At 46.2% G+C, this 27,582-nt stretch overlaps 1 protein-coding gene across 2 annotated transcripts in view; it reads right to left on the reverse strand.

Annotated features, from left to right (window-relative positions):
- GABBR1 (gamma-aminobutyric acid type B receptor subunit 1) overlaps positions 1–27,582 on the reverse strand; it is an 844,797-nt gene that overhangs the window by 69,143 nt on the left and 748,072 nt on the right. The window lies entirely within an intron of this gene.

Genomic DNA, 27,582 nt, shown 5'->3' on the forward strand with positions numbered 1-27,582 from the left:
AATCGCACCAGATATGAAGAACTTTTCACAGGATGTACACAAAGATCCTCAGAGGAGCAGTGAGAGAGAACAACAAAGTCCACACAACTTCCTGAGGAAGGGAGAGGGGGAGTGAGAGCTGCACGGGATGGTAAACTGAGGGGAGATGAGAAAGGTCCACATGAGGTACACAATTAACCTAGGGGGAGAGATGAGAGGCTTTCAAAAGATGTACACAAAAGCATGAGGAAGAGAGGGGGGCAGCAACAGCTGCACAAGACGTACACCCAGGGGATGCGAGAGCCAACCATCTGATGTACAAGGCTACCTGCCCTATCCACCCCCGAGCACAAACTGATAACTGCTGGGGGCAGAGGCGTCGCTATGAGGGCCTCGGGGGTGGGGGTGAGGTATATCCCTGGGTATTTGGCTTGTAACCTTGGATAGAAGCTCAGGGGCTACAACCAAAAGGACTAGCTAGCCACGAGTCCCGACATTAGCGTAGCCCTCGATCTTTTCCAGACCTAGCAACATCCCTGGCTGGGGGTATGGCCAGCATTTGCAACCCTGGGCAAGCGGAATAAGGGACTGGTGTTTTTAAAAAAAAAACGTGTGTAACTTTGAGGGATGCTACTTAGTCCCTCCATATCATTCACTGAGCTTCCGCTGGCCTTAGCATGTGGAACCTATCTGAAGAATGCAAGGTGATACAACCTCTGCTGGACCTCTTTCCAACTATGGGGTGTGTTACAATCTCTATAAGCCCTCAGAGTACCAGAGAAAGAGTTACAGGGTGCCAAGGGCTCCTGGGTTTCCCCCACTCTAGCCTTTTTGCGGACGCATGCACCCGTCTCCCCATTTACAGTGTTCCCCATATTTGTAGGTTCTCACACCTGAATGTGATAATTTGATCTCAATTCAAAACTGTCTCCATGAGTGACAATGATGGTGTCATGTCAGAATCAATAATGGAAGCCTGTCTCCTCTGCAGACCACTTGCACGCAGTGTTGATCACACACATCAGCTACCTGCCGCTCCACAAAAATGAAGCTATGCGGAGATCCCAGCTCCTGTCATTGCCAAAAGGTTCCGACAAGGCAGTAGTCATAATGGAAGTGTGCAGCAATAGGCGCACAGTTTGTTTGGGGGTGCCGGTGGAGAGTGGGCGAGGCAGTTGGGGACCTGGATTGACTTTGTGTAACCAATGCCGAGGGTCTAAGGCTGGGTTCCATTGCTTAGGCTGCCCCGGCTCAAGTACACATTTTGGAGACTGCCAGGGCTCTCTTCCAGCTATCCTAGGCCACTTAAAACCCTGGTCAATAGACTTACTAACCCCACACCCCTTTAAAAAACGGGGGGCAAAATGTAGGCTACTGATGTCACTATGGTGACCTTATCTAACGACCGCCCAACATCTGAAAAATGAACCGATGGCACCGGAAATCCGATTCGTGCCTGGGGTCCAGCTTGGTCGTCACTGCTCAAGCCTAAATAATTCACTAAATCATATGGCAACACAGTGGAACTCAATAGAACATCTGGAACTCAATCCCAGAGGAGGCCTAAAATAGCAAAACAATAAAAACAATGCCTGCGTTACGAATAGAAATCCCTCCCTCCACCAACAGTAGTGCGCTACTGTGTAAAATGTTAAGCCCAATGTTAGAACCCTCTCACCAGGGACGTCATTTCACCAAAATGCCAGAGATAGCGGAAGTGACACCACATGACCCTTGACCTCTGATGACATCACAGGGAGGGATGTCATTTGACCCCAAACTGAAGTGACATCGCAGGAATCGATGGAACACGACGTTTACCCCTTGACAAAACAGGAAGTACCGTCACATGGTTACAATATTACTGTAACATGATATATATTTCGTACAAGAATGGATCACCATATATGTATTGGCAGAAAAAATCATGCTATAACTGCAACTTGCGAAAAGCAAAATACATAGTGCAAAATGGATGCTTATTCTACTCTAATTGCTTTTTGGAGGATTTTGTGTGCATTGTGAATTTGAGGTGCTTAAGAACAAACTAAATCAGTGACTTAACCCTGAAGTGTGCCTGAAATAAACCTTTAACGAGTCTACAAATTATTGCTTAGAATTCCAGAAAGACAAATTATGTGCCATTCATATTCTTTTGTATTTTGGGGCACTACTCAAAGTGTTACACTTGTGAAACCTCCTTTTTTTTAAGAAGCCTGAACAAGAAAGCCAGCCACTCTAGAAACAAAGAGGCACATGGCATTGGCCACAGCCCAGGATCTTCAATTTGTAAAAAAAAAGAAATTAGGGGTATCCAGGAAGTCCACAGGGGTTTCTAGGGAGACCTCAGGGGTCGCAAGTGCGACCCCTGGTGACTCCTAAATGACGCCCCTGCCTCTCATTGAAAAGCCCCCCGCTGCTCTCGGGCTAGCTTTGTACTAGATAAAATAAAAAGAAGCCCCTCCCCGCCGGATCCAACTCACTAGGCATGCTGTCTACCAGCATGGCAAAGAGGAAAACCATAGGGGCACTGGGTGGCCATAGCAAGGGCAGATGGGTACTGTACAAGTATGAGGAGGTGTGTCTCGGGAACCTAAAACAGTCACTAGAAAGCCATTACAGATTCCAGTGGCAGGCAAGGCTCGGTCAGTACTAAACACTGGTAATCACTCACACACACCCTCAGACTTGAAGAATCCCTAAGAGTGGGCTGGAATGCACGCCACGGACCACTGCTCACCAAATACAGGCAGAGCGACCACAGACTGCATGGGGCAGATGAAACCAGAAACCCAGAGAGGCCAGCCTCCGGTAAAAGCCAGGACCTGGGAAAAGAGGTGCTATCTTCTACATTGCACTGCATATAGAGCTATTTAGGCCACTCCCTTCCCGCATTCTGCAAGAGAGAGGAAGGCGTCCTGAGAAAGGCAGAGGAGGCAAAGATCCTCAGGCAGAACCAACAGAGTGAATTTCTTTTTTTAATTGAAAAACTACAGTTTAAACACAAGGAACAAACTTTTGTTTCAAAAGAAAAGAAAATCCTTACGCAACCCAATCCATTCCAAAGCAAAAGAAAAGACAAATGAACAGAAAAAAGAAAAAGAACAAAGAATTCTTAACATTCACTCTCAGGTATCCTAACGTTGATATTGCACATCCCGCTTTGTTCATCCATATAGCAGTCATTTAACCAATCGGGAAGGTCACAGATGTACAGCAACTTTAGCGCTAGTGAGTTCAGTTAGACATCCACTTTCAAAATCATGTCCATGTAATTGACAATTGCATAGACAAGTTTTATATAATTCCCTGAGATGCTCCTAGCCTACCACCCATTCATGTCTTCATCTAGTGGAGCATACTTTCCAAGGTGGAGTGAACGTTGGTTTACTGTCCGTTCACACTCAATTAACAAATGTTTTAAGGTTTCGATGGCCAGTCCACAAAAGCGACAAAGATTGTCTTTTATTGACTTGTCCTTTCTTTTCCAAAGCATTTCCTTTCTTTTCAAGGTATTTGTCCTGAACCTCAGAAATTATTCTCGATGGTGATGAAAGGGGCACTGCAGTAAATATTGTGGGTGTGCATTTCGTTTTTTATGTTCATGTCCCAAGAATTTGGTTGAATCCATTTTATGTCGAGTTTCCCGATTTTCAATCCATGCCCAGTTTTCAAATTTCTTCTTGGCACATTGGAGGCGGTTTACAATCTCTTGATTTTTTATATCAGCTGCTGTCAAGAATGACCTTAGTCAGTGAAACCAGTGACTAAGTACATTTTTACTGTTTGGGTCATACTCATTTCCAAATATTTGGTATGCTAGTGACGAAGACTTTAGAGACATCTTTCGCATTGACGCGATTGAGTTCCATATTACTCTTATTTGCAGCAAATTTTTTGACAGTTTATGTCTCAATACCGTCATTGGTGTCGATTGTGGCAATTTCAACACATAGCGCCAGAATCGCCCTTCCAACAGGTGCCAGATTTGCTTGTTGACATTCCACCCCGCCTCGGCACCAAAAGTTATGATTGGCACAACTTTTTGCAGGTAAAATCTGAGGACAGGTTCCAATGAAAACTTTCCATCATTTTTGTTAATTTTTGCTCCTTGAAGGGCAAGCTTCAGCATTTTTTATTTTAATTCTTTCACCCATTGGTATTCACAGATGGAATTGTTGAATTGGATCCCTAAATATCTTATGGTCTCTACGGAGGAAATGTGTTCTCCAGCAACCGTCCACCTAAAGGATTTGTCTTTCTTGTTTTTTACATTTCCAATCGACACAATTTTTGTTTTTGAAGCGTTTATCGTTAGCTCATTACTAACCATATACTCGTGTAGGTTCGCAAGAAGTCGCTGAAGTCCTATTTGGGTTCTGTCCATCAACACCAAATCATCTGCATATATGATGCATCTAAGCGGACTCCGATTGACCATTGGTGGGAAACAGTGAGCTTGCGCAAGATGGTTCGGCAAGTCGGGCAAGAATAGTTTGAAGAGCTCAGCAGCAAGAGGGCACCCTTGTTTGATGCCCTTTAGCGTTGCAATGGTGTCTGATAGATCTCCACTGTTATTTAATCTCACTCTCATAGAGGTTTGATCATGAAGTGCCATGATTGGTTCAAGAAGGTTTGCCGGACATCGCCATCTTGACAATTTTGCCCAAAGAAGGCCACGATTTACGGTATTGAAAGCCTGTTTCATGTCTATAAAGGCAAAGTGAATTTTGCCATTAGCCTTTAGCGTTTCCAATTTCAAGATGGTAAGAATTAGCAGGTTGACATCGACCTCGACACCTTTCATGGAACCGGTTTGGCGAATGTCTGTGATCTGGGATGCCTCAGCCCATTTTGCAAGTTTTTGGTGCAAATTTGACCCAAAAATGTTCCTAATCATATCAATCAGGGCAATTGGGCGGTAGTTCTTAGGATCGTCTCAGTTGCCCTTCTTGTGAATACGAACCACTATTGCAGTGGTCCATGATTCAGGCAATTTTCTTGATGCTGCAATATTTGAGAATAGCTTTTTAATAATGGGAGCCCAGTCATATGGATGTTTTTTAAGCGCCACATTTGAGATCAAATCAGGCCCAGCGGCACGCAAGTTTTTTAATGCTGCTATGGCTCGTACAATCTCATCATATGACATTTCAACGTCCCATTGGGTTTCCTCCACATTTCCCATTTTCGTTGTCTCAATTGATGGTTTCTTGAAGACCGTGGAAAAATGCAAATCCCAAGCATCTCCTGAGATTGTATTTGTTGGCGTTGGAGTACATTTTGAACAGTCCGTATTCAAGATCCGCCAGATTTCTCGTGTGTTATTTGTCACAAGTAAGTTTAGCATTGATTCAGCACGGTCCTGATCAATGATAATGGTATGAGATTTTGCCCAATTTCGATAGAGCGCACGTCTAGCTTTGACCGCTTCTTGCACATCTGTTCTCGGCAGACCTTTTCTTATCACTCTCAGATCTTTCCGCAGTGTCTTTTTTGCTTCGTGCATCACTTTACTGTATAGATGTTTGTGAGATCGCCCGTAATGCACAGATGGATTTGCATCAATGATGTAGTCAGTCAACAGTGGGATATAGTCAATTCCCTGACTAGCCGGGATATTCATATACTTATTTCCAAGGCTTTGTATCTGGTTTCCATTCAATCTAAGACGTTTTCCACCAGAATTTCCTTCCATAGACATCTTGTAAGCAGCGCCAGATGGAATCAAGTCCATCATGCAACGAAGTTTCAAAAGACAATGATCACTGTATTTCATTTCTTGAATTTCTAAATCAATGGTCTTTGATTGATGCGAAGTTTCTGGAAACCCATATATAATCAAGGATGCTATGGGATTTTTCACGATGCCAAGTTGCTTTTGCAGGAACATGCCCTTTTGCAGAGCCATTTAACATTAAGAAGTTGCGCGTGCTCATGGCATTTTGCCATCTCAGACCTCTTGCATCAATATGTTCCTCTGGCAAACGCTTATAGGACTGCAAGTTATGGTCAAACTGGAACCAGGTGCAATTTAAGTCTCCGCAGCAAATCACTGACAAGTTGTTGTAAGCTAACATAGATTCATCAATTAGCTGTGGAATTGCATTTACAAAGTCTTTTGTACTGATTTTTGCTGGATTCCAGTATCCATTGATAATCAGTAGATACTTCCAGGACTTGGTGCATTTTTCCATCGTATGGATGATTGTGCCTTGCACGAACGGGTTTCGGTTTACCGACACTGGAGCCGACCATATTTGAGTTATTCTCACCATTGTTAGTAAGCCAGAGCTTGGGCGCCCTTTAACATTTCTCTCAGCAGGGTTTAATAAAGAAGTGAACCCATCGCGCATTCGAGCTTTGCATAGCCATGTTTCCTGCAGACAGATTATAAACACGTTTTCCTGGGAGATGTTAAAATCATTAACTAAGTGTTTAAATCCACATGTGTTCCAAGATAGAAATGTACATGGACAACCGTGATCTGTCAGTCATGGCTAGTAAGCGCGAGACCTGTATTGGTTTTCTTTTTTAACTAATAATGATTTTAACAAAGATCGATTTTGTCTTGTGTTCTGCGAAGAACTCATGGATATCCGTAGGTCCGCTGAGTTGACACACTTCGGATTGTGTTGAGTTGTCTTTGTTATTTTTTCTTGTCGTAAAAAAGACAATGCATATCTGGTTCGATCGAGCTCTCGAATCCGAAGAACAGAAGGTCTTCACTAGCTCTTAATAGGGTGTTTCGTCCATCTGCCGAAACAATGTGTAGGAGCACCTGGTCTGAGGATTTTTCAGTTGCATATTCAACAATCTTTATGTCGTCTGATTCCATTGTGCGCAGAAGTGGAACACATTTGAACAATTTCATTAGATTAGTTTGATTTAAGTTTACTTCAGAATCATCGCTTTGAATGTTTTGTAAGCGTAATTTGCAACATTGCGATGCACTTTTGCTGACTTTATTGTCGTGAACCCTTGTTTTGAAATTTACGCGCTGGTTGCGTTGATTTGACGTGAATTTCGGGTTTAGCCTTTGGTCCTTAACGAGTTCTGCAGTTTCCTTCGCTGCAGCGTCAAGCTTTCTAGGTGAACGCTCGGCTATGGTTTTCGCACTGGCCGACATAGCTTCATTAGCGCTCTGGCCACTTTCACTCCTTATTGCAAGTTGATGCGAGCCGAAAACAGTGGATGCATCTTGATTGTCGTGAATCGAGTATGTAGATAAATCGCGCAGATTTATTGAAGAGGATTCAGATAAGGATCCATTTGTTTCAGAGTCAGAAATAATTCTTCTTCGTTATTGTGCTTGTTTTTGCTTGCCTTTGTCGATATGAACTTGAGGAGTATTTTTTTATTGCCAGGTCAGGCCTTTTGGTTTTGACACCAGTGTTTCTTTGAAATAGACTAAGCCTTGGCGGTGATGATAAATTTCTTATACATTTCTTGACCTTGGTGTTTCCAGGCCTTTTGCCCATCTTTACTGTTTTCCGGGCCTCAGCTGTACCTACAATTTCTCTCATAGCGACCAAATTTTTTGGATGTGCTATTGGGATTGTAGGTCTCGCTGCGCCAGTAAAGATACCAAATGACGAGAAGTGTTTGTCCGGCAAGATCGTTGGCTCTTGAGTAGGCACCACAGGTTCGGAGCCTCTGATTCCTTCACTTCCATCATCATTGTTTGAGCTCTTGTTTTGAAGAGATTGTTTTCCATTTGCACTTTTGATATTCTCGTCAGGCAGGTCTTTGGAAGAAACAATCCCATCAACTGTTTTGCGTGCTGTTGAGGTCGGCTGAATCTCAGCCGAACTTGCATTAGACAAAGAGTCCTTGCCAATTGAATATGAATTTAGCTCTAGGTCTACAACCACCTGCAACATGTCAGATCCTTCCGTGTTAGCATTTTTTGTGCATTTTCCAGCACAGGCACCGGGGTCAGAGCTATGGTTTTTTCGCATTCATTTGATGGCTTCCAAGAGACCTTCAGCTAAGTTCTCGTTTTGGCAATGATGCCGCACAGCCAAATCACAAAGCCTTTGCTGCCACTGCACTGTTAAGTCAGCCTCAGCTTGTATTTTATCTTTTAAGCGGCAGTTGAAATTTGTGATTTGCTCCATTTTTTGGTTCAGGTTTAATAACATTGATTCTTGGTCATGAATCATATCTCTTAGGACTTCTTTGTAAAGTTTCACAAAAGGTATCAGGGCTAGAGATGATGCTGCCAGGACATTGTTGTGAATTTGCATGGCGGCCGCAGAGGATAGGCTGGCCTTTGTTGGTGCGTGGGAGATATTTTCTGCTCCAATGCTTGAATGATTCGAGACATCCTAATTTGGCATTTGGGCTTTCAATGAGAGCCCATTACTTTGAGCTAGCGCAGGCCTTTTTGCACTATTTTGTTTCCTTGTAGACGCCATTGGGGTGCTTGTCTTGGTCTTAGCATGTTCTGAAAGATGAAAAGGCAAAGTAGCTTGCAGTGATCTTGTTGTCGAGTCGAGGGTTTTATTTCTGTTGATATTATCGGACAATGCCACAGCATACAGAGCTGGCGAATCTGGAGCGGTAAGCCGGTCCAGAGGGTTCCAGGTTGACGCCCTGACGGTTGACTTCGGATGCTGATGTATATTGTCCTGGCTATACATTTTACACTCATCTTGCAGAGATGGGTTCAAAGACGCCATGCCCGTCTTTGTGACCAATGACTCCACACTTTCAGGAGATTCTGTTTCCGGCGGAGCGTCATCAATTTGGTGAATCACTGGCTGTTTAATTTCGTTGGGATCATTAGACATCAAAGCCAGCGATTTCAATGATCGTTCGGCAGTAGGCTCTTGATTGCTCTTATTGAGCACTGCATGGTAACGTAGCACCTTTTTCCCACTAGGCGCCAAACCAACATCTTTTGTTGCCTGCAATTCCATCAATGTATGACTTTCCATGGCAGTACATGACGATTTCTCAGATAGGGCAGATCTGGCATCGGGATTTGTTTCTGGGGCCGTCAAACCTGCATCTGCTTCATCTGTCAAAGATTTAGATGAAATCATATCTGTGATGTTGTCAGCAGCAACAGCAGCACTCTCTGGCTGTATGTCTCGCATTGGGTTGTCAGGTATTTTTGGCCGTAAACCCTGTGCCCATTGTAAGTTGTTTTGCTCTAGTTCATTTAGTGTGGGTTCAGCAATTGGTACCATCATCAGATCCGCATCGGTAATCTCAAAAGGCGAGTATAAAGGTTCTGGAGTATCGGGACTAGTTATTATCTTCCTCATTTCAGGCATCAGGTTTAGGACTGGTTCTAGATTGTTTAGAGACAACAAGGCAGATTCAGGTAACACTATTAAGGCAGACGTGTCCAGCCTCAAGGATTCGTTCTGAGCCACATTTTAGCAGCCATTAGGGTTTTTGGGCAACGTGTCAGGGAGCGCTGATATAACGGCTGACAACTGTGGCCTTGATTCCAGGCTGACCTCAACATCAACATCAGCACCAACAACCGCAGCACCCACAGGCACGGCAGCTTGGTTCATCGGCAAGGCAACAGTCTGTTTGCTTACCTTGCCGTGCGTCGCGTCTGCTTTGTTGGCGGCCGTCCAGGGGTTCAACATGCGGCGTTGCTGCAGCGTTTTATGTCGAGTCTGGGGACCAAGTTTTTTTGAGTCTGCCATGCAACATGACCAGCGACCTGCAGCGGACTGGGGCAGACTGGGAACTCGGAGCCGAACTCCGCGCTGCGCTCCACGCCCTCAGCGTGCTTAAATCAATGAACCCAAACACAGGACTTCTCACGTTGTGCAGCTCCTCTGGAAAATAAACACTGTAGCAACTGGGGCAGACTGGGAACTCGGAGCCGAACTCCGCACCGCGCTCCGCGCCCTCAGCGTGTTTAAATCAATGAACACAAACACAGGACTTTGCACGTCGTGCAGCTCCTCTGGAAAAGAAACACTGTAGCAACTGGGGCAGACTGGGAACTCGGAGCCGAACTCCACGCCCTCAGCGTGTTTAAATCAATGAACACAAACACAGGACTTCTCACGTCGTGCAGCTCCTCTGGAAAAGAAACACTGTAGCAACTGGGGCAGACTGGGAACTCGGAGCCGAAAGAGTGAAATATGCTACTGTAGAGGTGCAAAGTCGAAACAAGCAGCAGTATGGAGGTACAAAGAAGGCACACAAAAGGTAAGACAGGCATAAACTATAGCCAGTTAAAGGTCGACAGGTAGAAAAGATAATGTCAAAATATAGAGATTTTAAGGCTGACATGTGGAAAAGATAGGGTCAAAATATAGTGATTTTAAGGCCGACATGTGGAAAAGATAGGGTCAAAATATGGAGATTATAAGGCCGATGTGGAAAATATAGGGCCAAAATATGGAGATTTTAAGGCCGACATGTGGAAAAGATAGGGTCAAAATATAGAGATTTTAAAGCCGACATGTGCAAAAGATAGGGTCAAAATATGGAGATTTTAAGGCCAACGTGTAGAAAAGATAGGGTCAAAATATAGAGATTTTAAGGCTGACATGTGGACAAGATAGGGTCAAAATATGGAGATTTTAAGGCCGACATGTAGAAAAGATAGGGTCAAAATATAGATTTTAAGGCCGACATGTGGAAAAGATAGGGTCAAAATATAGAGATTTTAAGGTCAACATGTATATATCTGGCTGAAAGAAATGTGAAATGAGGAATGGAGAAATGTGTGAACGGGCGTGAGAAGGGGGTATGGGAGTCAAACCCCTCCCCATTATATAAACAAGGCAATCAGAATGAAAGGGAAAAATTGAATATGTGTGAATGTCACCACTGTTAGTTTATCCAGGATTGTAAAGGAAAAGGCGTGGGTTTTGCAGGGGTGGGGGTGACCAATCAAATTTAAAGATGCCAACCTGTTAACTTATATACATGATCAGGCACTGGAGAACCGCAGAAGTTCCCAAACACCCAGAGAAGAATGGATACGAAGAGCAACAGACATGATAAGCCAGTGTCAGACACCTAGAGGCAAACAGACACTTTCAAAACCTAGAGACCAACAGATGCTTAACATGCTTTTAATGAGCTCCCAAAAGCAGCCAACTTATCTATTTACATATGTAAACCAAAGGTCTCCTTGAACTACCCGTGGATCACCTTTAGATGGTGTGGGGCAAACTCAAGGTTAAACCCTGCCAGAGATGCAAGAATCTATAAACGCAAAGCGATAAAGAACTGGAGGTCCATACCAAGGCTGTGCTGAAAAGAATATAAATGTTTATTGGCTGGTAACCACAAGGCCAGGGTGAACAATGAAATATGGTATAGATGAAAGAAAGTAGGCTGAACGGTTTTATAATCATGGTAAAAGGGCTTTCAAAGCGGGGGCCATGGAGGTCTTTGTCCGGATAGAAAAAGTCAGAACATGAGTAGGCGACATTTTAGCAGGGCATGGTTAATAGACAGGCAGGGCTATAAGAGGACCAGGTTGGTCTGCAGGTTCAGAGTTGCCCTGGTGGAAAATTTGATCTTGCAACTTTGGCGTTCGGTTTATCAAAAGTGGGCTGGAAGCAGGCGATGCCCAAAACAGATTCCAAGTCTTCTGAGTGGCTAGATGAAAGCAGCTGAAAGCTATTTCCAGGGGTAGACATTTTTCTGGGGCCAAAGCACCAAATACCGCCACCAGATTCACACGTTGGATTATCTTCCAGTTTTAGATTTCTCAGAGTAAAGGACTATCCTAGTGGTGCATAAGGCAGGAGCGTACAAGGAAGAATCGTGGTGAAAATAACAATGCTCAAAGCAAGAGCTGGTGCCGCCGGGAACCAATGGGGAAGAAGGGTGCTACAGCCCCCGATAAACAGGGTGGTCTATACTGGTCAAAGAAATCATGTAGGTGCGTGCATGGTAAGCAGTATTCAGAATGAAAATTAAACGCTGCCCGACATGTGAGCATGTCGGCAGTGTTTACTCAGTTTGCACAAGCTGGTGCAGCTGGGGACCAATGGGGAAGAAGGGTACTACAGCCTCCGATAAACAGGGTGGTCTATACTGGGCAAAGAAATCATGCAGGTGCATGCATGGTAAGCAGTATTAACAATGAAAGTTAAACGCTGCCCGACATGTCAGCATGTCAGGCAGTTTTTACTCAGTTTGCACGGCGGAGCGCAAATGTGCAGGGCATAGGGCAGAGTACACGCGTGCATGCTCCCTTTTACTCTGCGCCTTTGCACTCCGCCATGCAAATGATTACATTTTGGCAGTGGGAGCCGCATACGTGAATGTGTACATGTAAGGGCACCCTGCCGCCAAATTACAGAGACTTGGCAAATGAGCTCAAACGTTTCTTAATCGTCTTCTGACAGTCTGTGCCCCTTGTGGGACACTGTATTCTTGAAAGAGCAAGCAAAGACATTCCTTCAGTTGGTCTCCCCAAGAGCACCCCCACGCGGAGTGTGTGACTCTTCAGTTCCCTCGTATCTTACCATGGCTTGCAATGCAAAGACCCGGCTCTGCTGCCTCAGGCTTCCAAGCCAGTCCCAGGTCTCCAGCAATGGAGGAAGAGCCCCACGTGTCCTGAGGATGGGCTCAATCAGCCCTGGAGGTCATATTGAGTTCATAAGGGTGGGCTAGGATTGCAGCTTGGCATTTTATAGGAAGCATTCGGTCTTGAATGATGAGGATTTCAAGCCCCCAAGCTGCTTAAGAAGTCTTTTTCTAGCTGGCTACCTAACCACCTTTAAGTGTTACATTATAATTTGCTTCTTGGTTTTGTAACTCTCAGGGCAGAGATCAGGTGTTTCCAAGATGGCGTCAGGCTGCCTTTCCGATTTAGGGTTCTGAGGCAATTTCTTTCCAATTCAGCTTACAGTAAAAGGCTCGCCAGAACAGAAGGGGGGCCTGCTCTGGTGGGCTGACAGCGGTGCCTGGTTTCTCTGCTTCGGGGGCACAAAGGCCCTCCCTCACCCTGCCTAATTAATTAGTAACGATCCACCATCTGTGTAACAAGCGGATGATTACTGGGACAATTACTGAGAGGTCACATCTGCATTGAATGGAATGGAGCTGAAACGACAGAGGCTGACAAATAGGATTATTTCATATTCTCATCAAAACTCGCTTTCGATCAAAATAGAAACACTCCCCCATTCCTAATGCAATTTAGGGGGGATGAATTAGGTTTCCTTTTGCTCTGAAAATACAAGTAATCCATTGGCCACCGTGAATTGCTATCCATGTGAATTGTTGTATAAGACTCTTCAGCGTGACCAGTAGGCCTTGTGTTATGTTTATGCCACGGTCTCACCGTAGACACATTGTCGTCTAGGCTTGTCACAGGGAGCAGGAATTTGCCCTCGCCATTTAAGGGTAGTCCCCAGGATGGTGGGATCCCCCGCAGCACCTGCACTCTTGCGGTGCTATGTGACCCAAATCATGCCACCTACAGTTTCTGCAGGACCCACATCGCCCAACATAAGTTCTGATAGAGCAGGCGTACCTTAAAAACCCCCAGTTTTCTAGAACTACACACACAGTTGCACAGACCCCTAGGACTGCGAAGCGTTGGGCTCCATTACAGTAGTCCCGCTACATGCATGCCCAAACTGGTGTTCCAAAAGGGTGGCTTGGACTGCGTTTCTGCATGGGAGAGGGCACAAAGAAGAGCAGCTAAACCCCAGTGGACCTTTACAAACTAACCAATCCCGCCTAGAGATCAATAAACATCAACCCCTGAGCAGAGTTAAGCCAGGGCAGTCCCCTGAGGAGGAGCCAGGTCACTTCACAAACCTCTGGCTTTTTCCGGTGCGCATGGATTTCTGGAGGCAGTGATGGAGAGTGTGGGATGTGGAGATAGAGCAGGTGTAAGGAGGCTGGAGTACAGAGACCGGGGGACCGGGAAAGCGTTTGAAAGAGGTGATGAGGAGTGAGGAGGAGAGCATAGAGGAGTAAGTCAGAGATGGGGATCAAGAAGGTGGTGAAGAGCAAGGAGGAGGCTCAGAGTGATGAGGAAAAAAGGAGAAACCCCAGAAGGAGTGAAGCGGTTGGAGGGACGAAGAAATATAGAGGAGGTTGGAGATACTGTCAGGAGAAGGAAGGCAGAGAGTTGCCAAAAAGAGGGTGGGAAAATCCCCTGGAGGAAGGAGCTGAGCCCAGAAGAGGAAGCTGGAGATGACAGTGAGGTGGAGGAGAGGAATATGATGGAGAATGCCAAAGGTGGGGAGAAGCAAGAGGAGTATAGAGATGGCAGAGAAGAGGCTGGAGGAGATACAGAGAAGGAACAGGCACGTTACACGCATGAAAGCCGGCTGTTCAGAAGGGTGGAGCTATGAGCACGTAGCGAAACATCAAGCAGGTGAAAGAGGAGTGGAAAAGAAGTGCACCAGAGAGGAGAGCGGAAGTAGGAGAGGTTCCCTTGGTGATGAGACTGTCCTAACTCTCCAAGGAAGTAGATAAGAACGGGGTGTTACGAGCACTAAGGAGACGTCATCCTGTTGTTGGGCTGTCTTTTGCTAAGTTGGTCCAAGCCTTGCAACCATACTGAAGAAATCTGCATCTGTGAAACTCCCAACCATCTGTGCCCATCTCTCGTTGATTTCGCTCGGCTTCCTTACAATGTCTAGCCCAGGATATGCCTGTCCACATACAGGGCCGGTTCCAGGTCTTTTGTGCAACCCTAACTGCTCATGGCTCGTCATTAAGTGGTTGCCGGTTTGGACTGGCAGACCCTTTAAATTGGGGCGACCTGTCCAACTGATTGCCACTTGGTTATGAGCAGGCACACACATCTACAAGGTGATGAGGGGGCTGGGGCAGGAGGATGTGGGGACATGCCTGATGCATGTAAACTGGGGAGTGAGCAGGGTTCGAGAGGCCGGGGTAACAAATAGGAGGCCTGGGGCAGGAGTGGTAAGGGCTGGTGCAGCATAGGGGTAGTGGGCGGAGGTGCCCGGGTGGAGAAATGTGGGGTGTAGGCAACAGGGGTTCAGGGGAGACAGCCCTGAAAGGAAGAGAACAGGGAGGGCAGTAGGGGACAGGTAATGGGGCAGAGGTGGAGGGATTTGCAAGCACTTGCAGATGTTGGCCACCTGGGTTGAGCAATATGTAACTGATTATAGGGAATAAGAGGAGGGGGGCAGTAGGGGTCGAGCAAAAGACCCATTGAACAGTTTATAGTCTATAAAAAAGGCACACAACTAGGGTATTGTCCATGTCACCAGTGTGTCTGCGACGTACTGGAGGTTTGCAACTGAGACAGGTATGGGCTGAGGCAAAATATCCAGACACAAATTTTTAGCTGAGGTCCAACAATAGGTGCAGAGAAACATAACTTCTGAGGACAGTGCCCGAAGGAAAACCCTGGTAACTATCATAGGTGAACGACGCTCATCCCTGGCTGACCATGGAGGGTCCACTGATCACTGTGGCTGGTCAACGATCATATAAGTGGAGGCAACCAAGAACGTATGGACCAAAAAAGCCAGGCACTAGCAAAGAACCAAATGCTAGCAGACCATAATGTACTATTATGTGGCAATCCAAAAGCTCGCAAATTCCGTCTGCATGGCCTCGTGGCACTGATATTGGCCAAACTTACACCTGCAGCCAAGGCAAAGTCAGGTTTTAGAATTACTACGGTGGGAACAAATAGGTTTGTAGTTCCTTTTTGAATCAGAAGTAGAATTCTCTTGTTCTGTTCAACAGGCAGACGTCCTGGGAGGACAGCTCAGGGTCAACTCGCCTTGGAAGCAAGACGTCACGCAGCACCACAGGTTCGAACCCTGGGTCCGCGCTTAGAATTCTCTGGGTATTAAGTGCGTTATAAATAAGCTATCATATCATTTCCTGTACCACCAAAAGGCTCCGCTGCCTGATGCCTTCTGTAGTGTACTCGGGAGGTCGGACACATTTGTTTGCTGAAAACCAGGGGGGCAGTGGGGGCTACTCAAGAACAAGAGTTGGCGTGCAATGCATATTGTCTTCAATTTTATGCATTTGGCCTTTGCAGGGGACAATTGGCCTTTTAGGTAATTTCAAGGTTAGGGAATGTGTCAATGAGATTAAAAGAGTTTCTTATATCACGCCAAACTGCGTGCCACTTTGCTTGACATCTGTAGGGTTCAGTCACGCATACCATCTAGAGTATTTCCCTTCATCGTGCATCCTTTTTGAATAATGGGGGTTCTCTTGTGGCACTTTCCTTTCTTGGTCCAATGCAACAATGCAACCACCACTTGTTCTGGCCGTCAATCGGAGAAATTCCGAGGGGCGGATACAAGGTGTTAGTGCCCATTCATGATGTCCATAGGATTCTTTCAGGGACTTATCAAGCCGCGAGGATCCGACTTTGGAAAGGATCTTTAGAAAGAAGAGAAATCCTCAACCTACACAGCTCACAACCTTAAAGCTGTGCAACAAACAGAAAGAAAGGGAGAGCAAACATATTTCAAAATACGATTCCGTTACCAAAGAACACACTAAAAAACAATGTATATAAATTATTAAGCCAATAAGAGGCTTTCCTTCCCTCCTGAAGAACTGTCTGGCTTAAAAAGACAGTGAAACACGTGCCGAGGGTATATGGTTACAGTTGGAATTAGAAATAAGAAATAAGAAATAGAAACAAAATAAAATAAATGAATTAAGCCAAAAAATAATTCTCTCCTTATTGCCATACAAGAAAAAGCTGAGGGTGCAAGTTAGAAGGTTACGGTCTTTCTAAAAGACTGTATGCTGATTTTCTCATAAGCCTAAACAGCCTCAGACTTGGTAACCACAGTGCAGCCCAGCGACACATACTATATACAAAAAAACAAACTAATCCTAAAGGAAGGCTCGCCACAAGGTTGTGTAACGCTGAAAAGTGACACTTGGACCTTCAAACCAAACTCTTTCATGAGCACAGTCATTCTGCATGCGGTAGATCTTCCTTTGCTTGGAGGTAAAGTGATGGAGGCGTTTCCTCCACATCGCCTCCAGAGTCAGCATTTGTGGGGAATTCCATTATCAACACCTTCTTCACTTTCAAACTTGGAAAAAAGCCCCTAAGCCTCAAATGATATCAACTCTGGCATGTACATTAGGATGGAGGCATGCCATTGCCATCTGTAAGCTCTGCAAAAACCTTTGGCAGAGAGGCCGGAAGATGGGGATAGAGACTATCGATACAGCCGTACAGGGAGGGGACTTACGCTATCAAAGAAAGACACGTCCCAAGTTCAGCGGCGATAGAAACTAATGTAATAACCAACACAATTGTAAGAATCAAAGCCTATTGTCCACCTATCTGGACACCAAGATGCTTTATCGTAAGAGCTTGAGAAAGACAAGCGTTCATAGTAGGGAGGGTCAAATAAGCCTCAGTGTAAGAGCCTCATACCAAGATAGACCTTGCTTTTCAGAGCTTTCCCAGACACGGGTAAACCAACATACACTATCAGATCCTCAGGAATGAGACGAGAGGACACTACCAGACAATGACATACCAATGTATGCTATCAGACACCCAGAAACCAAAATACCTTGTCTGACAATGAGGGATGAAGGGACCTCATATGAGACAAGAGGATAGTAGATATGATTCTACACCCAGAAACCAAAAGATACTCTCATCCAGCTACCCAAGACCAAACAACAATACCAAACACCTAGAGACTAACAGACACTGTCAGATGCCCCGTCACCAAATGGCATTATCAGATACCCAGAGTAACAGACACTCTCGGTTGCCCTATTACCAAATTACATCATCAGACACCCAGATAGTAACAGACACTCTTGGATGCCCCATCACCAAATGACATCATCGAACACCCAGTGAATAACAGACACTCTCAGACATCCCATCACCAAATGGCATTAGCAGACACCCAGAGAGCAACAGACACTCTCGGATGTCCAGTCACCAAATGACACTATCAGACATCCAGTGCCTAAGGCCAAGACCTTTCAGACCCCAGCCGCTGCCATACGACAACCATAGATGCATAGAGACTTGCAGACACCGAGGCCTCCATTTTGATGAGCGTGGTATTGTGGAGACACATTGTGGATGTTATCAGTGTGGGTGTTTGCATGAGTCCCGTGGTCAGCATTTGATTTTGAGTCGTCAGTGCATAAGACACTGACTCCATCTGCTTAGCTCTACTTTTAAAGGCACGCATTGTTAGTGAATGGCTATGTGTTTGTCTGAGTTTCTATAACACATCTATTTGAAAAGCATTTCCAGACAAAAGGCTATTCTGATTATGGAGGGAATTTGGCTCCAGTCAAAGGATGGGAGCGTTTGGACAAAGACAGAACTTTTGAAATATGATAAGTGTTGTGCTTACACATTTTCCAAATGTGTGATGGCGGCAATTGGTGCTGGGATGGCGGCTGCAAATGTCTGAAATGCAAATATTTAGCACAGGCTGAACAATTGTATTTCCAGTAACAAGAGTAGCCGAGCACAGCTATCTCAGAAGGGGATGTGCTTTTTCGGTCAACTCTCTTTTTTTTAAAAACCAAAAATGGAGGAGCATGCACACTTTTTTTGGTAAGCTTTCCTGTTTACAGAAATGGGGACGTGGAGGTTAGCAGTGTGTAAATAAAGAGTCACTTAGACCGGAGACACACATGTGTGTCAGTTGCAACATAGAAACATGAAGATCACAGACGCCTCCTACAAAAACATTGTCAAAAACATTGCCGGCTATAGCAAAGTCTGGAACTACCAAATGAATACAGTCGGGGTAAAGACATATGGAAACATTGTGTCAGTTTCCTATCTTTGTAAACACTGACTCCTTCAAAGTCAGGGCCCAGCCACAAACAGACACTATCATAACCAAACAACCCTGTAACAGATTGCAAAAACAGGCCGCTCAGTACCGGAAGAGAATCTCCAGTCTTTATAAAATGTCTTCTGGATGAAGGGAATACTCTAGGTCAGGGGTCTGCAACCTTTGGTCTGCGGTTCCCTTGATCTTTCACCATTGACTATGCTGGCTAGGGCAGTTGGGGTCCAAAACATCTGGAGAGCCACATATTGCAGGCCTCTGCTCTAGGTAGCATGAGTGCTTGAACCCCAAAGAAGTCCAACAAAGTGGCATGTAGTTTGGCATTACATATGAAAATCTTTTAATCTCATTTTCACAATCCCTCACTCTGGAAGGACCTCATGGAGAAGTTTAGAGGAGTAATCTGCACCCCCGCCCCCATAATGTACAGTTCTCATAAAGCAGCTTCTCGGGGGAGATGCTACTCTTCACAAAGAAATTGAATCTCCAATTTCCCGGCAGAGAGAGGGTGCTGGGAACTAATTGCTCCCCATTCCCTCTACCCTCTCATCAGGAAACAAATGCTGTTTTACAGCTGTGTGCTATAATTGCATGATTGACTGAGACCACTCCCTCGCAGCAGCCAGCGGAAATCATCGGTGTCTGTATCAGAAACAACTCTTCCGAAAGAAGGGCTCTACCCATCCTTCCTCCCTGTGACAGATGGTCAGGCCGTCCTTTGGGAATTGCCAAATGTAGGCAAAGCAGCCAAGTTAACCACAGAGAGCAGAACCGTGACAACAACGAAACAAACCACACATAGTCTCGACTAACACCACATGGCGGCTACCAACCAAATAACGCCCCTACGCTCAGTGAACGGGGTCACCAAACTGAAGCTGCCAACAGCACATCACAGCTCTCTTGCTCTTTTCTCCCACTCAGTCCTACTAACTTAGCCGCCTCCCTCCTTGCTTTACAAATCCGCCAGAGCGGCAAGAGACCACGCAGGTGGCAACAGTGCACGGTACAAGAACATAACATAACATGATCATGGTAGAATCGGCACCTTTGGCCCATTAGGCAAATCACATGGGATTCTGGAACGCGGCTGAGGGCACCAAGTGTTTTCTGAGGACCAAAACAGGGTGCAGAAAAAAGTAGAAAAACAATGAGATGAGCAGGGATGGACGTATTCCTTATGCAAGTGGGGTCTGCAATCTTTACTCCTACAGATGTTTTGGACTACAACTACCATCTGCCCTAGCTAGCATAGTCAATAGTGAAGGATCGTGGGAGTCCGAGTCTAAAACATTGGGAGAGACACAGGTTGCAGCCCATGACTTAGAAAGACCCAGAGGCTAACAGAATCTATCCGGGACCAAGACAGCAAGAGACAGGAGAGATCCGCCAGGGCCGAAGACCATGGCACGGTGTGTTCACAGTACACACCTGGCATGAATCGGTGCAGCTCAGGGATAATGTAGGTTTAGGCCAAAGCACTATTGGAGAGAATGGGAGTGAGAGAAATAAGGAGAGAATAGTGAAGGCAGTGGGGATAGGTGGGGGAGGGAGAGAGGATGAAAGACAGCACAAAGCCACAGGTGCAGATTTGAGTTATTAAAAATGACTGACAGCTTCCCTGGCACTAGAAGAGAACACTCCACAGGGGAAAATTGCAGGGACCAAGAACAAAGCCATCCCCTCTGAGCTCTGAAGGCCAGAAAGCTGCAGGGAGACATCTGCATGCCCCTTGCAGTGCCAGCCCTCAGAGGATGGGGGAGAGAAAGAGAGGCTGTCGACTCCAAAGGGCAGGCCGCTGCAGGGAGACGCTTGCCCCCTACAGTGGCAGCCATCAGACGATGGATGGGGCGAGGCAGTCTACTCTGAAGGGCAGGGGGCAGCGGAAGAGGCCTTCCTGCATCCATTATAGGTCCCTCCAGGGCCTCGGAGGACGAGGAGAGGCGGGCTGACCTCTCAAGGGCAGGGAGCAGCGGAAGGAAACTGCCTGTCCGCCGGTGCCCTCCCCTATCCCCCAGGCTGGATGGACCTCACTGTCTAATGAGCAGCTCTCGTTGGACGTTAACCCCTCGCATCCATCACACCTCCCTCTTCCTCTTAGTGCAGAAAACGAAATTAGGCTGGTGTTGTGGTGCCGCTAGGCTGCAGCAAGGGGCAGGTGTGTTGAAACAGTGCTAACGCGGTGGAGCTTTATTTTATTAATTTATTTATGTAATTACTTATACCACACCGCATGCCCGTGGGCCTCAGGCATATGTTGGCAATGCGTGGTGGTGCTTTTGTGCTGTGACTTCTCTCATGTTCTGAGGGTGGGTAGTGGTGCCTATGCCCTGCCTTCTCTGCCTACGCCCCAAGACTATGGCACCTCCTGTTCGACTGCATCAGACTCGCCCCCACGCTCCTACAATTCAGAAAAGAACCCAAAACCCACCTCTTCAAAGAGTCTCTCCTCCTCAACACCTAGGCCATCACATCGCCCCTGGCGCCACCTGACTTGCTAGACGCCACCCGCCCTCATCTCCCCACCACCCAGCACAGCTGTACCCCTCCTCTGTGCCCCACTGTATCCTACCCCCGTTGTACATCTGTTCTGTTGTTACCTCTGAAAAGTGCTGTGTTATGCATCTGTACTGTTGTACACCTCTGTAAAGCACTCTGTTATGCACCTGTATTATTGTATACCTCTGTAAAGTGCTCTGTTATGCATCTGTATCATTGTATACCTCTGTAAAGCGCTGTTATGCATATCTGTATCATTGTATACCTCTGTAAAGCGCTCTGTTATGCACCTGTATTATTGTATACCTCTGTAAAGTGCTCTGTTATGCATCTGTATCATTGTATACCTCTGTAAAGCGCTCTGTTATGCACCTGTATCATTGTATACCTCTGTAAAGCGCTGTTATGCATCTGTTTTATTGTATACCTCTGTAAAGCGCTCTGTTATGCATCTGTATCATTGTATACCTCTGTAAAGCGCTCTGTTATGCATCTGTTTTATTGTATACCTCTGTAAAGCGCTGTTATGCATCTGTATCATTGTATACCTCTGTAAAGCGCTCTGTTATGCACCTGTATTATTGTATACCTCTGTAAAGTGCTCTGTTATGCATCTGTATCATTGTATACCTCTGTAAAGCGCTCTGTTATGCATCTGTTTTATTGTATACCTCTGTAAAGCGCTGTTATGCATCTGTATCATTGTATACCTCTGTAAAGCGCTCTGTTATGCACCTGTATTATTGTATACCTCTGTAAAGTGCTCTGTTATGCATCTGTATCATTGTATACCTCTGTAAAGCACTCTGTTATGCATCTGTATTATTGTATACCTCTGTAAAGTGCTCTGTTATGCATCTGTATCATTGTATACCTCTGTAAAGCGCTCTGTTATGCATCTGTTTTATTGTATACCTCTGTAAAGTGCTCTGTTATGCATCTGTTTTATTGTATACCTCTGTAAAGTGCTCTGTTATGCATCTGTATCATTGTATACCTCTGTAAAGCGCTCTGTTATGCATCTGTTTTATTGTATACCTCTGTAAAGTGCTCTGTTATGCATCTGTATCATTGTATACCTCTGTAAAGCAATGTTATGCATCTGTATTATTGTATACCTCTGTAAAGTGCTCTGTTATGCATCTGTATCATTGTATACCTCTGTAAAGCGCTGTTATGCATATCTGTATCATTGTATACCTCTGTAAAGCGCTCTGTTATGCACCTGTATTATTGTATACCTCTGTAAAGTGCTCTGTTATGCATCTGTATCATTGTACACCTCTGTAAAGCGCTCTGTTATGCACCTGTATCATTGTATACCTCTGTAAAGCGCTGTTATGCATCTGTTTTATTGTATACCTCTGTAAAGCGCTCTGTTATGCATCTGTATCATTGTATACTTCTGTAAAGCGCTCTGTTATGCATCTGTTTTATTGTATACCTCTGTAAAGCGCTGTTATGCATCTGTATCATTGTATACCTCTGTAAAGCGCTCTGTTATGCACCTGTATTATTGTATACCTCTGTAAAGTGCTCTGTTATGCATCTGTATGATGGTATACCTCTGTAAAGGGCTCTGTTATGCATCTGTTTTATTGTATACCTCTGTAAAGCGCTGTTATGCATCTGTATCATTGTATACCTCTGTAAAGCGCTCTGTTATGCACCTGTATTATTGTATACCTCTGTAAAGTGCTCTGTTATGCATCTGTATCATTGTATACCTCTGTAAAGCACTCTGTTATGCACCTGTATTATTGTATACCTCTGTAAAGTGCTCTGTTATGCATCTGTATCATTGTATACCTCTGTAAAGCGCTCTGTTATGCATCTGTTTTATTGTATACCTCTGTAAAGTGCTCTGTTATGCATCTGTTTTATTGTATACCTCTGTAAAGCGCTCTGTTATGCATCTGTATCATTGTATACCTCTGTAAAGCGCTCTGTTATGCAACTGTTTTATTGTATACCTCTGTAAAGTGCTCTGTTATGCATCTGTATCATTGTATACCTCTGTAAAGCGATGTTATGCATCTGTATTATTGTATACCTCTGTAAAGTGCTCTGTTATGTATCTGTATTACTTTACATCTCTGTAAAGTGCTCTGTTATGTATCTGTATCATTGTATACCTCTGTAAAGTGCTCCATTGCTTCTTGAAGCTAGAGCCGCGCTCAATAAATACTATAATAATAATAAAATAATAGTGGGGCAAACACTGGTGAGGTACGTTGGTGTGTCAAGTCACTGCTCATGTGATGGTGTGGTGGAGGTGAATGTGCTGAAGCGGTAGAGTGTGACATGGCTACGCTGACGTGTGGCGAGGCAGTGCTGTTGTGATGAGGCTGTGTTGCAGTGGTGGTGCTATGCCTCCACGCGGCGAGACCGCTGTTGTGATGAGGCTGTGTTGCAGTGGTGGTGCTATGCCTCCACGCGGCGAGACCGCTGTTGTGATGAGGCTGCGTTGCAGTGGTGGTGCTATGCCTCCACGCGGCGAGACCGCTGTTGTGATGAGGCTGCGTTGCAGTGGTGGTGCTATGCCTCCACACGGCGAGACCGCTGTTGTGATGAGGCTGCGTTGCAGTGGTGGTGCTATGCTTCCACGCGGCGAGACCGCTGTTGTTGAGGCAGTGCATAATAGCTGACGTGTAGTGAAGTCGTGCTGGTGTTTGGTGAGGCTGTTTTGGTATGCTGAGGCTCTGCCAATGAGATGAAGTGATGGTGGCAGTGGTGACCCAGTGCTAGTGCATAATGAGATGAATGAACTGGGAGGTTGTGTTGCCAGTGCAATGAATGTGTGATGGGTCATTGTGATCCAATGCCACTGGGTTGAGTTGGGGCATGTGTGATGATGGCTCACCACTGTGTGGTTAGGTGTTTCTGATTGGTTAAGGCACTGCTGGTGCGGCAAAGCTATGCCAATTGTGTGAGGTGGTGCTGGTGGAGTGAGTCAGTGACAGTGCATGGTGAGAATGCGGCTTTTGGTGAAGCCATGCCGATGATGCTGTGCCACATTGTGGTGGCACAGTGGTGGTAGGGTAAGCTGGTGCAGTGATGCTGTGCCAGTGTGTGGTTAGTCAGTGGCCATTGTGTGAGGTGGTGCTGGTGGAGTGAGTCAGTGACAGTGCATGGTGAGAATGCGGCTTTTGGTGAAGCCATGCCGATGATGCTGTGCCACATTGTGGTGGCACAGTGGTGGTAGGGTAAGCTGGTGCAGTGATGCTGTGCCAGTGTGTGGTTAGTCAGTGGCCATTGTGTGAGGTGGTGCTGGTGGAGTGAGCCAGTACATGGTATTGAAGTGTCTTGGGAGGAGGTGGTGCCAATGTGATGATAGGGTGTTTCTGAGTTGTTAGTCAGCACCAGTGGCAGAGCTAGGAATAGGCTGGGGCGGGGACACTCATCCCCCTCTATGTGCTAGATGCCCCCTGACACTGCCCACGAACAGTATTGACCCCTGTAGCACAAACACCTGTCTCTGCCACTGGTCGGTAATGGTAAAATGGGGTGGTGCAAGTGGGAGGTGCAGTCTGAGTGTGGCGAGGCGTTAATGCTATTTCATCAAGTGTGTTTTAAATGCCAGTACAATCCCAAACCATCTGCAATCCCTGCAGCTGATGCGAGCTATCCCACTCCTGTTCTACTAATGCAGTGTGTTATCCCCAGCACAGGATGCCGTGAAGGGCGACCGTCACAGAAGGTCACAGTGCACCGACCAGGGAGCCTCGCTCACTCAATCAAATTGCTTTCCCCGGGTTACTCCACGTATTACATCTGGCGGTGATCGCATGCACAGGAGGCATTCCACAAGTTCCCCCGCTTGAGGATTCTGACTTATTGGCAGATGGATGCCGGAAATAAACCGTAAAGCAATATTATAAAGTGTGGCTCCCTGCGTCTTTCTCCGGAGCATTCCCGATCCATGGCCGCCAGGTGGCGCTGCTAAGGACCATGGAGGGGATCTTCGCCTCCTCCCCAGGCACTGATCAGTGAAGGCGCATGGACGCTCCACTTCCCAGTACTGCACAGGGAGGGGGAAGGCCCACGACGTGCCCCGAATTCTTCTGTCATAAACTACAGAGGAGAGGGTCCCGGAGGGGTCCCACTTCTCCCCCATATACTACAAAAGGGACGGTCCATAAAGTGCCCCACGTCTTCCCTCATCCACTAAAAAGGGACGGTCCATAAAGTGTCCCACTTCTTCCACCATCCACTACAAAAGGGACGGTCCATATAGTGTCCCACTTCTTCCCCCATCCACTACAAAAGGGACCGACCAAAAAGTGTCCCACTTTTCCCCCATATACTACAAAAGGGACAGACCATAAAGTGCCCCACTCCTTCCCTCATCCACTAAAAAGGGACGGTCCATAAAGTGTCCCACTTCTTCCACCATCTACTACAAAAGGGACGGTCCATAAAGTGTCCCACTTCTTTCCCCATCCATTACAAAAGGGAAGGTCCATAAAGTGTCCCACTTCTCCCCCATATACTACAAAAGTGACGGTCCATAAAGTGTCCCACTTCCTCCCTCATCCACTACAAAGGGACGGTCCATAAAGTGTCCCACTTCTCCCCCATATACTAGAAAAGGGACGGGCATAAAGTGCCCCACTTCTCCCCCATATACTGCAAAAGGGACGGTCCATAAAGTGTCCCACTTCTGCCCCCATCCACTACAAAAGGGAATGACCATAAAGTGTCCCACTTTTCCCCCATATACTACAAAAGGGACAGACCATACAGTGTCCCACTTCCTCCCTCATCCACTACAAAAGGGAGAGACCATAAAGTGTCCCACTTCTTCCCTCATCCACTACAAAGGGACGGTCCATAAAGTGCCCCACTTCTTCCCTCATCCACTACAAAGGGACGGTCCATAAAGTGTCCCACTTCTTCCCTCATCCACTACAAAGGGATGGTCCATAAAGTGTCCCACTTCTTCCCCCATCCACTACAAAGGGACGGTCCATAAAGTGTCCCACTTCTTCCACCATCCACTACAAAAGGGCGGTCCATAAAGTGTCCCACTTCTTCCCTCATCCACTACAAAAGGGCGGTCCATAAAGTGTCCCACTTCTTCCCTCATCCACTACAAAAGGGACGATCCATAAAGTGTCCCACTTCTTCCCCCATTTACTACAAAGGGGCAGTCCATAAAGTGTCCCACTTCTTCCACCATCCACTACAAAAGTGACGGTCCATAAAGTGCCCCACTTCTTCCCTCATCCACTACAAAGGGACGGTCCATAAAGTGCCCCACTTCTTCCCTCATCCACTACAAAGGGATGGTCCATAAAGTGTCCCACTTCTTCCCCCATCCACTACAAAGGGACGGTCCATAAAGTGTCCCACTTCTTCCACCATCCACTACAAAAGGGCGGTCCATAAAGTGTCCCACTTCTTCCCTCATCCACTACAAAAGGGCGGTCCATAAAGTGTCCCACTTCTTCCCTCATCCACTACAAAAGGGACGATCCATAAAGTGTCCCACTTCTTCCCCCATTTACTACAAAGGGGCAGTCCATAAAGTGTCCCACTTCTTCCACCATCCACTACAAAAGTGACGGTCCATAAAGTGCCCCACTTCTTCCCTCATCCACTACAAAGGGACGGTCCATAAAGTGCCCCACTTCTTCCCTCATCCACTACAAAGGGACGGTCCATAAAGTGTCCCACTTCTTCCCCCATCCACTACAAAGGGACGGTCCATAAAGTGTCCCACTTCTTCCACCATCCACTACAAAAGGGCGGTCCATAAAGTGTCCCACTTCTTCCCTCATCCACTACAAAAGGGCGGTCCATAAAGTGTCCCACTTCTTCCCTCATCCACTACAAAAGGGACGATCCATAAAGTGTCCCACTTCTTCCCCCATTTACTACAAAGGGGCAGTCCATAAAGTGTCCCACTTCTTCCACCATCCACTACAAAAGTGACGGTCCATAAAGTGCCCCACTTCTTCCCTCATCCACTACAAAGGGACGGTCCATAAAGTGCCCCACTTCTTCCCTCATCCACTACAAAGGGACGGTCCATAAAGTGTCCCACTTCTTCCCTCATCCACTACAAAGGGACGGTCCATAAAGTGTCCCACTTCTTCCACCATCCACTACAAAAGGGCGGTCCATAAAGTGTCCCACTTCTTTCACTATCCACTACAAAAGGGACGATCCATAAAGTGTCCCACTTCTTCCCCCATTTACTACAAAGGGGCAGTCCATAAAGTGTCCCACTTCTTCCCTCATCCACTACAAAGGGACGGTCCATAAAGTGCCCCACTTCTTCCCTCATCCACTACAAAGGGACGGTCCATAAAGTGTCCCACTTCTTCCCTCATCCACT

The sequence above is a fragment of the Ambystoma mexicanum genome, chromosome 13 (assembly GCF_040938575.1).
Source record: "Ambystoma mexicanum isolate Mex_15411 chromosome 13, UKY_AmexF1_1, whole genome shotgun sequence".
Lineage (NCBI taxonomy): Eukaryota > Metazoa > Chordata > Amphibia > Caudata > Ambystomatidae > Ambystoma > Ambystoma mexicanum.